Source organism: Mobula birostris, chromosome 24, assembly GCF_030028105.1.
Source record: "Mobula birostris isolate sMobBir1 chromosome 24, sMobBir1.hap1, whole genome shotgun sequence".
NCBI classification, from domain to species: Eukaryota; Metazoa; Chordata; class Chondrichthyes; order Myliobatiformes; family Myliobatidae; genus Mobula; species Mobula birostris.
The window spans coordinates 36,533,359-36,550,166 of record NC_092393.1 but is presented as its reverse complement, the minus strand read 5'-3'; positions in this window follow the sequence as shown (position 1 = coordinate 36,550,166).

Sequence of the window (16,808 nt, the reverse complement as noted above, 5' to 3'; positions counted from 1 at the left end):
TGGGCGTCTTCACCATGGCAAAGAGTGCATATTGACTTTGCTGGGCCATTCATGGACTCCACGTTCCTGATTGCTGTGGATGCTCATTCAAAGTGGCCAGAGGTCATACCAATGAAGTCAATCACCTCAGAAAAGACTGTTTCAGCTCTGAGGGCTATCTTCTCCCGAAGTGGCTTACCGGAACAAATTGTGAGTGACACCGTAACAAATTGTGAGTGACAATAGACCACAATACACGTCAGAAGAGTTTAGACGATTCATGAGGAAAAATGGCATCAAGTATTTCAAGTCAGTTCCTCACCACCCAGCAATGAGAGGGTTAGTTGAGCCTTCAGGAAGTCTATTAAAGCTATGGAAAAGGAGGACATTTCTCTACAGCACAAGGTGGACAATTTCCTTTTTGTGTATCGGAACTCTGTTCACATGACGACAAATCAAACACCTGCAGTGCTGTTCATGAGATCTTGCATAGACCTTCTGAAACCAGATTTACAGAGGGATGTGCAGAATAAACAGTTTAGCTAGTTGCCAAGCAAATCTGCAAGGAGATTCAAGGTCGGACAGGAAGTTCTAGCGCATGATTACCGAGAAGACAAGTGAACACCTGGTAGGATAGCTACAAGAACTGTACCACTGAGGTTGGAGATCAGACATGGAGACATCATGTGGACTGGATACTGGATACTCAGCCAAAGAACACACCTGAGTTGACCGCATCCGACAAGACGGACACATTGCATCCACCGGACTTACCCCAGTCAGGACACCGGCTACCGAGAACGTTGTCTTTGACAAGACACCTACCAGACCTGATGCCACTCCATAGGTCCAGTGGTGGTGTCCTGAAACTAACAGAGCACCTCACAAAAGACTGAATCTTTAGTATAGTGAATATATTTATGGACAGTTATTATGAAAGCACGTTTATTTGAATATAGTTTGTTAAAGGGAAATTGAATGTTTTGTTACATATACAGTTATATGTTACATTAATCTAAAGGGGAAGGAAGTTTAATGTATGGATCTATTTCTTTTAGTGCAATGGCTCCTCTTAGCATTACTTACTGACTGATAATTTACCCTTGCATATTGATCTGTTGTTCTCTCTCTCACTGCAAAGTGAGTATACCAGTTAACCTTACCTCTGTGTACATGGTTTTATTTAATTGATATACAGTTGCACAGACACATCAGTGTGGCCCTCCACTGGTCAGGGTCGACCATGGATATCGTGTCTGGTACGCAAGCCAGGGCAGTATGATATGCAGAGGAAGCTGTTGCCCGTGCAGCAGGCTCCCCTTCTCCACACAGCAAAGCAATGGCCAAGACTGATACAGTTTGACACCACTGGTGTTGCAGGAGTTGTCAGTCAGCATTGAACTCAACATTGGACTGCCTTAGGGACTCCAGCTCCATATCTTTTCCTCAGGTTTTACTCCTGCAGCCTTCCCCAAGGGTGGGTATAACCGCAAGGCAGCGGAGGTCTGAGATCAGAGTTTTTACTTCTCCTTGGTGAGCTGCCAACCTGCTGATGAGCCCCATCTGCTGAAGTGACTGGTTTTAAGGCACCAGTAACCTGCCTTTGCCCCTTCTCCTGTCAGTAGAGAGGGTTCCGCCGGGCTTAGTAGCTAAGCCACACATGAAGGCCGGGAGCTGGACTTGGTTGTCAGAGGCTATTTGAGGTGCACACCATTGGGAGCATTTAATTGGTAGTGGGAGCTTCTTCCCATTACTTCCTCCGGCTATAACAACCTTAAGGAATGAGGCTTTGTAGTTGTAATCTATCTAACATCTGCTGGCATTGGGGTCGGAGTCAGGGAAGGCGAAAGCATTGTCAGAATGATACCAGGCAGTGGTGACTCAACAGATACCTCACTCCAAAACTGTGAGGTGATGATGGAAGAGGGTGTTCTACAAGAGAAGAACAGAGGAAGAGGATCTGGAAGGACAGTCCATTTGCACAGAGTATTGTTCAGCAGTCTTAGGTACTCTAGATTTTTTATATGGTTTCAGATCGTATGGCCTCCACCGAGCACCGATCTCAACGTCACCGAGGCTGCCAGGGATTACCTGGAGGGACAGAAGCAAGCAAAACAACCAAGATCTGCTGAAGAACTGTGGCAATTTCTCTGAGATGCTTGGAACAACCTACCAACCGATTTTCTTATAAAACTGCTTGGCCATCTACCTATGAAAATTGATGTAGTTTTAATGACGAAGTGTGGTCACACCATATATATTGATTTGATTTATTTTTTTTTAACTTGTTACTGCTCTTGATAGTAAATTTTTTGATATTTAGAAACTTCTCATTTCATTATTTTTGAAAAGCATCTTTGCTTTACAGATTTTCTTTTACCTAGACCGAAGACTTGCACAGTACCGTGTCTCGAAGACATTGTACTAAAGTAAAGCAGGCAGAGACTGGACATATTTCAGATCCGTGTTGGGATGTAACATGTTGCTTATATTTGATCGATGGACCTTCAGGAATTGAAACTTGCTCTCTGTATATTGAAACAAATACTTCAATGCAGAGTGTTATTGTCTTTGAAGAAGCTTCCATAAGATGTCTGTTGCTGTAAAACATGTTGTTTTGAACAGAGTACATCCTTCCATTTAATTACTATGAATTATCAACAATCTTTTAGTATCTTGGAGAGAAATACTGAGAGATCATCTATAATGCCAATCCACAGAATAACAGTTACATTAAATTCAGTTTCATAACTTGCCCACAGGGGTGTTTTAACTGATAAGTTACCCATTGCTAATGCAAATCACCAGCCAACTAATGTACTTAAATAGCTCTATCACTGACAATACTTTCTTGTTAATTAATTAAAGGTTAAAAGAACTCATAAAACAATAAGTAACAATGTACTTACTGATGTATGATCTATTTGTCAAGGTTGCAACCATGAAAACAACCTTTGATAATGAAAAATGAACATTTCAATAATTTAATATTGAACATTGTCAGGTAACATACTGCTAAGGTTAGCAATTATCCCCATGAATTTGCTTGGTGGCATCTTTCACTAGTATGTCATTTCCAAAACAATTTATATCTATGAATTTTGCTAAATAATTCAGGGCAAAAACATCATGTTTTGCAGAGAGATTTTTTTCTGTTCAAATTTTATGTCCAATACATGCTGAGATGAGCCTCCCCAATTTAATTTAACCAGTCTTAATAGCTAACAGGCATTAAAACATTCATCCAAGTTGCTCAGGATCCATTTTTATACCATCAGCCACAGTCCTCAGAAGAGAAACTGTGGATAATTTATTTCACACTGGTAATATGTTTTTAATATACTGTGCCACACTTCCTTTTCTTCCAAGGATGTTGTTTTTTAATCAGATTGCAAACATACTTTGAAGGCAGAGTAATCTTTTCTTGAAGGAATAAGAGACGAGTTTAACTAAATGGACGAGCAAGCAGCACAGGCTAAATCAAAAGCATTAGTAATAGTGTTGGGGCACAAAGAGGTGGGTTGTTGTCTTGTTACCCATGGTCTCTCCCTATGAGGAATCTCTGATCTGCCTTTCATGAAGCATTTATCAGAGAACAACTGGTTTCACAGGGACCATTTAGATTGGTCAACAATGAACATCTTCTAGCAGCAGGCTCCACAGACACGAATAATTAGTTCCTAAATATTAAATACCTCAAGTCACTTTCGTCCATTATTGTTTCCTGCAGCATTTAAAGTGAATATATTAAAAAAACCAACAGCAACCATTTTACCTTTTTATTATCTAAAGTTTATATTTACGTGAAGCATTGCTGCAGAAAAACAGCATCCACCATCAAAGATCCTCACCACCCAGGCCATGCTCTTTTCTTGCTGCTGCCATCAGGTAGAACGTACACATGCCTCAGGACTTGCACCACCAAGTTCAAGAACAGTTACTACCCCACAACCATCAGGCTCTTGAATAAAAGGGGATAACTACAGTCACTTAAGGACTCTTTTATCTTGTTAGTTCATGCTCATTATTAATTGCTATTTATTTATTATCCGCATTTGTACAGTTGGTGAGGTTTACAGTTTACAGATCCTGTTTACAGTGATACGCTGAGTATGCCTGCAGGAAAAGAATCTCAGGGTTGTATGTGGTGACACGTATGTACTCTGATAATAAATTTTACTTTGAGTGTTGAACAAAATTTATCTAAGCCTAGTGAGTGATTTAGTTAGTGTTCATTTTTCAATCACAGAACGGGGAAAACCAATTTGATCCAGAATACATTGGATTCATTAGTTTAGTGATCATTTGAAGGTGAAGGAAAACGTTGTAAAATTAATGTGGACATTTCTGTGTGCTGTTCCCATTAGCACATAAGCACATCCGCTTCTGTTGCTTACGATACAACCATTGTATGTGCTGCTTGTGTCTGGCTGCCCGAGGGATTGTTCCAGTAAGGGCAGCAAACTTCTATGAGTACTGCATAGCAAATTATTAACAGCTGTGTACAACTGAGCTGAACCTTTCAGAAACAATACAGGTCTCAGTTCAGTGCCTGTTTCTTAGTGCAAACCCACCATAAAATCATTTCAATTATCTTTTTAGGAGAACTTCACTGTGTTTTGCAAAGGACATAAATGGGTAAATCACAGTGATGGTTGAACACAGCTAAACAAAAAAGGATGAAATCTATTGTCCAGCATCTTTTTTTATTTTAGTAATCCAATGTGTGGAAAGGATCGTTCAACAAGTACAGTAGTCCATCAAAGAAAATGCTTCTTCGCGTAGTCTGTGACTGTAGACTTTGATATTACAGAGGATTACTTTGGCTACAAGCTATCATGATGCATTGGTCAAAGTTCATGAATGGTCTTTGCTCGGTTCCTTTTGAGAGCCCGTAAACACTGGAGTGGAAGGTCAAAGTGTAACAAATGAATGTTATTCCACAGAAGTTTTAAGAAAATGCAGCTGTTGTCATGCCAACGAGTTTGAAAATGATGTGCTTTTTTTTACAACAGGCAAAAGCAGTGTACAGTTGCAGTATGGGAAGGAACTTCTCTGTCTTTCTACTAGTATTGAATACTCTGTGTGCACCAAATGCTTCAGCGAGCATCTGGAACCCCCAGTTGGCCAAATATTTTAATTCTGATTCCCATTCCTGTTCTGACATATAAGTCCATGGCCTCCTCTTTTACAAAGGCCACCTGGCCTCACTGATCACCTTCTAGCTATACTTCTTTCCCACCGCCCCCACCTTTTTATTCTATCCAGTCCTCAAGAAAGGTCTCGGCCCGAAATGTTGCCTATTTATTCATTTCCTCCAGCATTTTGTGTGTGTTGCTTTGGATTTCTAGCATTTTCGGACTTTCTCATGTTTATGTTTTAAGCTGCTACTCTAGCTCTTCAGGGCAAGTAAATACATGCAAAGCTTTTGCTCTCCACTTTACCAAAAACTACCATGTAGGTGTTGAAAGCACTCACAGAAGAGATCCCATCGGTTCGCTGGGACTCCTGAGAATAAGGCCAAGCCTTAGCAGCCATCTTTTGTCAGTGTGATACAATAGTGTGCTATGCTCACGTATTCCATAATGCCTAATCATCATAATTTCTTTGCCTCTGTTTCAGATTCTTGGATTGTGTTCATGTATTGTCTTCAGATGAGTAATTTATTTTCAAAACATTTTGCTGATGTACTTCTTTACAATTCACAGCATCAATACAGTCTAATCAACAAACACATATCATTCACTTTGTACCTCCTGTACCTTATAAAGTAGCCACCGAGTGTATGTTTGTGGTCATCTGCTGTGTAGCCCATCCACTTCAAGATTTGACATGTTGTGCATTCAGAGATGCTCTTCCATATACCGCTGTTGTTTCATGTGGTTATCTGAGCTAATGTCATCTTCCTGTCAGCTTGAACCAGTCTGCACATTCTTCTCTGATCTCTCTCATTAACAAGGTATTTTCACCCACAGAACTGCCACTCACCGGATTTTTTTTGGAGTTTTTCACACCATTCTCTGTACGCTCTAGAGACTGGTATACGTGAAAGTGCCAGGAGTTCAGCAGTTTCTGAGATACTCAAGCCACCCAATCTGGCACCAACAATCATTCCACAGTCAAAGCCAACTAAGGTCACGTTTCTTCCCAATTCTGTCATTTAGTCTGAACAACCAAACTTCTAAACGAGGAGCTCCCAACCTTTTATTTAATATATGTCATGGACCCCTGCAATTAACCCTGGTCGAGACCAATACAGCATGCTTTTATGCACTGTGTTTCTGCCACATGATTGGCTAATTAGATATTTGCATTAACAAACAGGTGTACCTAATAAAGTGGTCGCTGTGTGTAGGTAAAGAAGCAATAGCCATTTGATCTGTGGAAGATCCTGCTCTATCAGAGCGTTGAAGTCATCCATACCAAAAGAAACCATATCGAACAGGACTGGATATTTGGGTGACTGGTTAATAAATGCAGTTGAACAATTGGATTGGCTAGAGGTCATATCTTCTGAATCTAAACTGTTGGTAATTTCAGAAGGAAGAATTAATGATTGGTGAGAACTATTGGCTCACTGTCAGCATGATGAAGGGTCTGTCTACTTTGCCACTGTTAGACAAAGTTCTGCACTCACTGCTTCTACCCCACAGAAATGTAGATGTGGAAAAGTAGCAACTGGGCACAGGCAGGAGTTACCCGAAAGCTCATGCTTAAGGGCTTCACTGAATGTGAACTTTAATGAGATTGATGATTAGTAGTTCTGGTTCAGGTTCTCAAAGGACATGCAAATCTCATAAAAAATACAGTAGTCTCTGAAGTGCTCATAAAATAGATCCCGGTACTTTGTGTGTGTTTTAGTTCACCTCTGAACTGAAGAAATAAAATCAGGTCTCAGACTTACAGTTACTTCTTTGACATTACCATTTATTATTTATTCAACGATTGTGCTATACTCAAACACGTTGAATCATTTTATAGATCTCATGATTCTCATAATATGCATTTGTCTGCATAGGAACAAAAGAAAGCATCAGCAAAATTCAGGAACAAGCTTAGAATGCATAGGAAATGCTTAGTTGATATTTGGGAGGCATTTTCTAGAATATTCTAAGATATCTCACTCTACTGCCATAAATAAATAAATAGGCATGCGTTAGTCTCGTGAGACCATGGATTTGTGCCTTGGAAGGTTTCCAGGGCACAGGCCTGGGCGAGGTTGTATGGAAGACCAGCAGTTGCCCATGCTGCAAGTCTTCCCTCTCCACGCCACCGATATTGTCCAAGGGAAGGGCATTAGGACCCATACAGCTTAGCACCGGTGTTGTCGCAGAGCAATGTGTGGTTAAGTGCCTTGCTCAAGGACATACACGTTGCCTCAGCCAAGGCTCGAACTAGCGACCTTCAAATCACTAGATGAACGCCTTAGCCATTTGGCCACGTGCCCACTGCCATATTCTTGCTGAATGTATTTGTTTTAAGGAGACTTGGAGCTTCTTTGGGATTTGAAAATGTTTCATTTCTAAATAATGCTGTAACATATTAATCAAGAATTTGATTAATTTGAATTAATTTGATGGAAGACACCAGCAGTATGGTGGAAGTTCCAGGTGTCAGGGTTCATGAAGTGTGTGAAGTTACCATTACTAGGAGAAGGTTCTTGGGAAACTGAAAGGTCTGAAGGTAGATAAGTCACTAGGACCAGATGGAATGCACCCCAGGGTTCTGAAAGAGGTGTCTGAAGAGATTGTGGAGGCATTAGTAATGATCTTTCAAGAATCACTAGAAGACTGGAAGATTGCAAATGTCACTCCACTCTTCAAGAAGGGAGAGGGGCAGAAGAAAGGAAACTATAGGCTAGTTAGTCTGAACTCAGTGGTTGGAGTCAATTATTAAGGATGAGATCTCAGGGTACTTGGAGGCACATGATAAAATAGGCCATGGTTTCCTCAAGGGAAAATTTTGCCTGACAAATCTGTTGGAATTCTTTGAAGAAATAATAAGCGGGGAGACAGCTGATATTGTGTACTTGGATTTTCAGAAGGCTTTTGACAAGGTGCCATACATGAGGCTGATTAACAAGCTACAAGCCTTGGTATTACAGGAAAGATTCTAGAATGTATAAAGCAGTGGCTGACTGGCAGGGCGCAAAGAGTGGGAATAAAGAGAGCCTTTTCTGGTTGGCTGCTAGTGACTAGTGGTATTCCACGGGAGTCTGTGTAGGAACCGATTCTTTTTAAGTCATATGTCAATGATTTAGATGATGGAATTGATGGCTTAGTTGTAAATTGGCAGACAATATGAAGATGGGCGGAAGGGAAGGTAGTTTTGAGGAAGTAGAGAGGCTACAGAAGGATTAGACAGATTAGGAGAATGGGCAAAGAAGTGACAGATGGAATATAGTGCCAGGAAGTGTATGGTCATGAACTTTGGTAGAAGAAATGAAAGGGGTGACTATTTTCTAGAAGGAGAGAAAATATAAAAATCTTTGGAGTCCTTTTTGAATCCATGGCGAGGAAGGCAAATGATAGAAAGGATGTGCTGAAACTGGAAAGGGTTCAAAGGATGTTCATGAAAATGATTCCAGGATTAAACGGTTTGCCAAATGAAAAGCATTTGGTGACTCTGGGCCTGTATTCACTGGAATTCAGAAGAATGGAGGGTGACCTCATTGAAACCTATAGAATAGTGAAAAGCCTTGATAGAGTGGATGTGGAGAGGATGTTTCCAATGGTGGGAGTGTCTAAGACCAGAGAACACAGCCTCAGAATAGAGGGCATCCTTTTAGAAAGGAGATGAAGAGTAATTTCTTTAGCCAGAGAGTAGTGAATCGGAGGAATACATTGCCACAGGCAGCTGTGGAGGCCAAGTCTTTATGTATATTTAAGGCAGAGGTTGATAGATTCTTGATTGGTCAGGGCATGAAGGAATATGGGGGCAAGTAGGAGATTGGGGCTGAGAGAAAAATGAACCAGCCATGATGAAATGACGAGCAGACTCTGTGGGCCAAATGGCCTCATTTTGCTCCTATATCTTATGGTCTTAACTAAAAATATTCTGTTTACACATCATAATCCAATCATTCTTTTGCAATCGACTATGTTGTTAGCTTGGACTTTTTATATTGCAGTTTTATTGGACCTCACATTAATAGATGTTATTGCTTAAACACTCTGACTCCTGTCACTCATTTGAAATACCTTTAAGTATTAATAGAAATGTCTAAGCTAAATGTAAAAATTTAGAACCCCTACTTTACTAAGAATTGACAGGGGTGAAAGTAATTTAAGTTTCTTATTGGTACAGTTGTATCAGTTAACATTGTTGATTTAGTCCCTATATGACTTATTTATTTATTGATTAATTGATTCTGCTGGGCACCTTTTTCTAACCAATAGTTCATACTTTCACCTTTGAATGGGTACTGAACATGAGCTCATTATTGCACTAGGACACTGCTTGAGGCACATATGTTTACAAAAACATATTTAAATTCGAGGCTTCATCAGGATGTGTGTGGCGCGTGGCCAAGTGGTTAAGGTGTTGGACTAGTGATCTGAAGGTTGTGAGTTCGAGCCCCAGCTGAGGTGGTGTGTTGTGTCCTTGAGCAAGGCATTGCTCTACACACTGTTCCAGTCCACCCAGCTGAAAATGGGTACCGCCAAAATGCTGGGGGTTAACCTTGCAATAGACTGGCGTCCTATCCGGGCGGGAGTCTCGTACTCTCAGTCACTTCATGCCACGGAATCTGGCATAACCACCGGCCTGATGAGCCTATAAGGCTCAGGACAGACTTTAACTTCATCAGGATGAGGCAATGCTGTTCCTATCAATGTTCAGCCACAAACTGATGCCGTAAAGGCCGTAAAGGAGATCAATGTCTTAAGGCTCTTTTTTCCTTCACTTCAATCTTAATATATTCACAAGCTCTTCTTTCACCTCTACTCCCTTCCACACTTTCTAACGAATCATGCGGACAGAAATCCTTCTCTGCTACTCATGCTCTATCAACTCACCATAGATGGGCCGGACCAAAACACCATCATTGCAATAACGAGAAGTGTATTCTAATGGGATAACATGAAAATATTCTGTTAATAAGCATTTTAAATCAATGCAGTGCAGCAATGGCATTGCGTCTTTGTTAGAGTTTTGATTGACACTTCAGTGCCCAAAAGTCATTGAACCTGGGAATAAACATGAGAGTTGCAGGCAATTGTTTTGGTTTCTTCCACTTTATTATTCAGCTCTCTGTTACTGGAGCAAGCCCAAAATCAATGGGCCACAAAACCCATACATGGCTTGTAACCTCAGTTAGAAGATTCTGATAGAAAGTACTATCAGAATTCAAATTGATTCATTATGTTGAGGTGAAAGAACAATTCTATTTAACTAATTACTATCTAATATACTATTTCTTCTTTGTAATGTTCTTTCTTAATGTATTTATTTTACGTTTGATCTGAAAAATATAATTTGTCAGTTCAGTCCCTTTGTAGGTAGGTAGATCAGGAGAGATGCTTATGGCTTCTCCAGGAGGTACAATCCCATTGTGAGGGTGCACCGGGACAAAGGCTGGAATTAAGAACCTGAGGAGACCTGAACAGCGCAGGGAATCCAGGGTCTTAATCCCAGAAACTGGGAGCTCTTGGAAAGGCAGCCTGTTGGGTTTAACTGTACAATATTCGCTGCTTTCACCTCTCCCAGGACTTTGTGCTGCTGAATGCTATCTTTGACTATGCGAACACTGCTTATATTGAACACCCCCCTCCCCTGGTGGCAAAGTTGACATGTTGGTCGAGGTTTCGCAGGACTCCTTGATACTATGATCTGAATGTGACATAGGTAATTTGTTTATTACTTATTGAGATACAGCGTGGAATGGGCTCTTCCAGTCCTTTGAGCCACGCCGCCCGCAACCCCCAATTTAACCCTAGCCTAATCACGGGTCAATTTACAATGACCAATTAACCTACCAACTGGTACGTCTTTGGACTACAGGATGAAACCAGAGCACCTAGAGGAAATTCACATGGTCACGGGGAGAATGTACAAAGTCCTTACAGGTGGCGATGGGTATTATAAACAGCTAGGACCCAATACAGATGCCTGTGGCACCAACATATCACAAACTCAAATGGAAAATGATCCATTCATTCCTTCTCTTTATTTACTCGTACTTTCTGTTATCTGATCCATTTGAACCGATGATCTATCTACCAGTTTTATATGGTGAATCAATTCCCTTACAATGCATGGGGTACATGCTGCTTTGTATAGCGCAGAACTGGATAACACATAAAATAAGCGTTGTTTTCATAATCCTTCAGTAGCGTATGTTTGTTTCTTCCTTTAAAGGTACCAAGTGTGACTACTGCTGCATAAATTCATGCAGATCAGTTCCAGGAATTCCCAGGTCCTGACTTCGCTATTTGTATAATGTTTGGAATTTGATAGCTGGGATCCCAAGAGCCACCCCTTGTGGAGGGTTTGAGTATGGTTACACTGTGTACCTGTCGACTCCGTACGGCTTTCATATTTGGTACTTCCCTAACTCCTAGAACTCCCAGAACTCCCCCAATCCTTCCCCTTCTTTCAAAGGTTGGGTCTATTGACTTGGTCTGGTCTGACCTCATGTTCAGTCATCTGATGACCAACATGTCACAGTTGTTCTGATGTTGGATCCCAATTGACTCAAGAATGCAGTTTGGATCCTAGTATGTCCAGTATTTTACATTCTAGAGGAAGTTTGCCTTTAATGCAGCAGCCAGAAGTTCCAAAACCCGAGTTAAGTTACAACTCCCAAAAAAGGAAGAGACCTGCACAAGCAGAGTCCCAGCCAAAGGGTTTCAGCTACTTTCCTGGCTGCATGATAGGATTTTGCTGTGAGTGTTTATAAAGCGTCATTATATGAACTAATAAAAGTTTCAAAAAATCTTCAGTATTTTCAATTCAGGTGAGCACAATGTCACACCCAGCCACTAAAATTTGACACTATAGAATAGAGTTTAATTAAATTATATCAAAATGCGTTCTCCATTTTAAATTTCTGACCAAAAGATACAACTCCAGAGATAATGTATGCTCATGGCTTCTGCAGCAAGCATACAAATTTTAGAATTAGTGAAAGGACAGAGTTGACTACTTTTTATTGACAGCATCACAATGAGTCACTTTCACAGCATTTCTTGTTCTTCCTGATTACAACAATAACCCCTCTGATCTCTCACATGCTCACTGTTGTGGAAAATTCCATTTTTCTACCTAAGTAAGCATGGGGAGGGGCAAGAATGCAACAGTAATGAGAGAATCTGTAATAACAAGAGGAAAACATCAACTGACATGACAGGGAAAATTTTGCCAGCTTGTTTGAGAGAAATTCTCCAAAGACAGGCAGAGAACAATTAAAACTCTCCAAATACGTCAATGATTGTATTTATTGTGCAGTTAAAAATAAAATCAAACTGAGATGTTGAAATTTGATTTTTGAATGACAGATTTTACTGAAGTCAAATGCTTCTTCGTCAGGAGCCTAACTAGGCCCTCAAGAGACCATGGAACAACTCTGTATCATATTGATTAACCAAGCTGATCGGACGATTGTCTAGAATCCCTTTCTCTTGATTGAACTACCTCGAGAGCTTGACCAAAACATTTCAACAATTCATTCATTTCCTGTCATTCTATAACATGATTATGTAAGCACCACTAAGAAGATAATAGGATATTTCTGATTTGTATGCTCTTAGTTTGAACAGAAGGGAAAGTGCTGACAATTGATGGATTCAATGATTTTACATAAATTACTGAACGACTTTTTTCCTAAGGCGAAAATGGCTAATACGAAGGTGCACTATTTTAAGGTGATTGGAGGAAAGTTATAGTTGTGAAATCAGAAGTAAGTTTTTTTTTACAGAGAGGGAGGTGGATGCATGGAATACCCTGCCAGGGGTGACGGTAGGGGCAGGTACATTAGGATCATTTAATAAGTTGAATGATCTTTTTGCAATATTACAGATGGCCAGGTATGATGTTGTGGCCATCACTGAATCGTGGCTGAAGGATGGTTGTAGTTGGGAAGTGAATGTCTAAGGTTACACAATATATCAGAGGGATAGGAAGGTAGGCAGAGGGCGTGGTGTGGCTCTACTGGTAAAGAATGGCATCAAATCAATGGAAAGGTGTGACATAGGATCGGAAGATGTTGAATCCTTGTGGGTTGAGTTAAGAAACTGCAAGGGTAAAAGGATGTTGATGGCAGTTATATACAGGCCTCCCCAAAATGGCTGGGAGGTGAACCACAGATTGCAACAAGAAATAGAAAAGGTGAGTCAAAAGGGCAATGTTATGGTAGTCATGGGAAATTTTAACATGCAGGTCGATTGGGAAATCAGGTTGGTAATGGACCTCAAGAGAATGAGTTTGTTGAATGCCTAAGAGATGGCTCTTTAGAGCAGTTTGTCGTAGAGCCTACTAGGGGATCAACTTTAATGGATTGGGTGTTATAGAATAGTACAGCACAGTACAGGCCCTTTAGCCCACAATGTTGTGCCGACCCTCAAACCCCGCCTCCCATATAAGCCCCCACCTTAAATTCCTCCATATACCTGTCTAGTTGTCTCTTAAAATTCACTAGTGTATCTGCCTCCTTCACTGACTCAGACAATGCATTCCATGCACCAATCACTCTCTGAGTAAAAAACCTTCCTCTAATATCCCCCTTGAAGTTCCCACTCCTTACCTTAACGCCATGTCCTCTTGTATTGAGCAGTGGTGCCCTGGGGAAGAGACACTGGCTATCCACTCTATCTATTCCTCTTAATATCTTGTACACCTCTATCATGTCTCCTCTCATCCTTCTTCTCTCCAAAGAGTAAAGCCCTAGCTCCCTTAATCTCTGATCATAATGCATACTCTCTAAACCAGGCAGCATTCTGGTAAATCTCCTCTGTACCCTTTCCAATGCTTCCACATCCTTCCTACAGTGAGGCAACCAGAACTGGACACAGTACTCCAAGTGTGGCCTAACCAGAGTTTTATAGAGCTGCATCATTACATCGCGACTCTTAAACTGTCTCCCTCGACTTATGAAAGCTAACATCCCATAAGCTTTCTTAACTACCCTATCCACTTGTGAGGCAAATTTCAGGGATCTGTGGACATGTACCCCCAGATCCCTCTGCTCCTCCACACTACCAAGTATCCTGCCATTTACTTTGTACTCTGCCTTGGAGTTTGTCCTTCCAAAGTGTACCACCTCACACTTCTCTGGGTTGAACTCCATCTGCCACTTCTCAGCCCACTTCTGCATCCTATCAATGTCTCTCTGCAATCTTCAACAATCCTCTACACTATCTACAACACCACCAACCTTTGTGTCATCTGCAAACTTGCCAACCCACTCTTCTATCCCGACATCCAAGTCGTTAATAAAAATCACAAAAAGTAGAGGTCCCAGAACAGATCCTTGTGGGACACCACTAGTCACAATCCTCCAATCTGAATGTACTCCCTCCACCATGACCCTCTGCCTTCCGCAGGCAAGCCAATTCTGAATCCACCTGGCCGAACTTCCCTGGATCCCATGCATTCTGACTTTCTGAATAAGCCTACCATGTGGAACCTTGTCAAATGCCTTACTAAAATCCATATAGATCACATCCACTACACTACCCTCATCTACATGCCTGGTCACCTCCTCAAAGAAATCTATCAGGCTTGTTAGACACGATCTGCCCTTCACAAAACCATGCTGACTGTCCCTGATCAGACCATGATTCTCTAAATGCCCAGAGATCCTATCTCTAAGAATCTTTTCCAACAGCTTTCCCACCACAGACGTAAGGCTCACTGGTCTATAATTACCCGGACTATCCCTACTACCTTTTTTGAACAAGGGGACAACATTCACCTCCCTCCAATCCTCCAGTACCATTCCCGTCGACAACAAGGACAGAAAGATCCTAGCCAGAGGCTCAGCAATCTCTTCCTTCGCCTCGTGGAGCAGTCTGGGGAATATTCTGTCAGGCCCCGGAGACTTATCCGTCCTAATGTATTTTAGCAACTCCAACACTTCCTCTCCCTTAATATCAACATGCTCCAGAACATCAACCTCACTCATATTGTCCTCACAATTATCAAGTTCCCTCTCATTGGTGAATACTGAAGAGAAGTATTCACTGAAGACCTCGCTCACTTCTACAGCCTCCAGGCACATCTTCCCACCTTTATCTCTAATCGGTCCTACCTTCACTCCTGTCATCCTTTTTTTCTTCACATAATTGAAGAATGCCTTGGGGTTTTCCTTTACCCTACTCGCCAAGGCCTTCTCACGCTCCCTTCTTGCTCTTCTCAGTCCCTTCTTAAGCTCCTTTCTTGCTTCCCTATATTTCTCAATAGACCCATCTGATCCTTGCTTCCTAAACCTCATGTATGCTGCCTTCTTCCACCTGACTAGATTTTCCACCTCACTTGTCACCCATGGTTCCGTCACCCTACCATTCTTTATCTTCTTCACCGGGACAAGTTTATCCCTAACATCCTGCAAGAGATCTCTAAACATCGACCACATGTCCATAGTAAATTTCCCTGCAAAAACATCATACCAATTCACACCCACAAGTTCTAGCCTTATAGCCTCATAATTTTCCCTTCCCCAATTAAAAATTTTCCTGTCCTCTCTGATTCTATCCTTTTCCAGGATAATGCTAAAGGCCAGGGAGCGGTGGTCACTGTCCCCCAGATGCTCACCACTGAGAGATCTGGGACCTGACCTGGTTCATTACCAAGTACTAGATCTAGTGTGGCATTCCCCCTAGTCGGTCTGTCCACATACTGTGACAGGAGTCCGTCCTGGACACATTTAACAAACTCTGCCCCATCTAAACCCTTGGAACTAATCAGGTGCCAATCAATATTAGGGAAGTTAAAGTCACCCATGATAACAACCCTGTTATTTTTGCACTTTTCCAAAATCTGCCTCCCAATCTGCTCCTCTGTATCTCTGCTGCTACCAGGGGGCCTATAGAATACCCCCAGTAGAGTAACTGCTCCCTTCCTGTTCCTGACTTCCACCCATACTGACTCAAAAGAGGATCCTGTAGCTGGAATAGTATCCCTGACCAGTAATGCCACCCCTCCTCCCCTTTTTCCGCCGTCTCTATCCTTTTTAAAGCACTGAAATCCAGGAATATTGAGAATCCATTCCAGCCCTGGTGCCAGCCAAGTCTCTATAATGTAATGAACTGGAGGCGATTAGGGAGCTTAAAGTAAAAGAACCCTTAGGAACCAGTGATCGCAATATGATTGAGTTCAACTTGAAATTTGATAGGGAGAAAGTAAAGTCTGGTGTAGTAGTATTTCAGTGGAGGAGGGGAAATTACAGTGGTATGAGAGAGGAATTGGCCAAAATAAATTGGAAGGAGCTGCTGGCAGGGATGTCAGCAGAGCAGCAATGGTGTGCGTTTCTGGGAAAAATGAGGAAGATGCAGGACATGTGTATTCCAAAAATGAAGAAATACTCAAGTGGTAAAATAGTACAACCATGGCTGACAAGGGATGTCAAAGCTATTGTAAGAGCAAAAGAAAGGGCATACAACAAAGCAAAAATTAGTCGGAAGATAGAGGACTGGGAAGTTTTTAAAAACCTACACAAAGCAACTAAAAAAGCATTAGAACAGAAAAGATGAAATATGAAAGTAAGCTAGCAAATAGTATCAAAGTAGATAGTAAAAGTTTTTCAAAGTATGTTAAAAATAAAAGAGGAATGAGAGTGGATATAGGACCACTAGAAAATGAGGAAGGACAATAATAACGGGGGACAAGGAAAT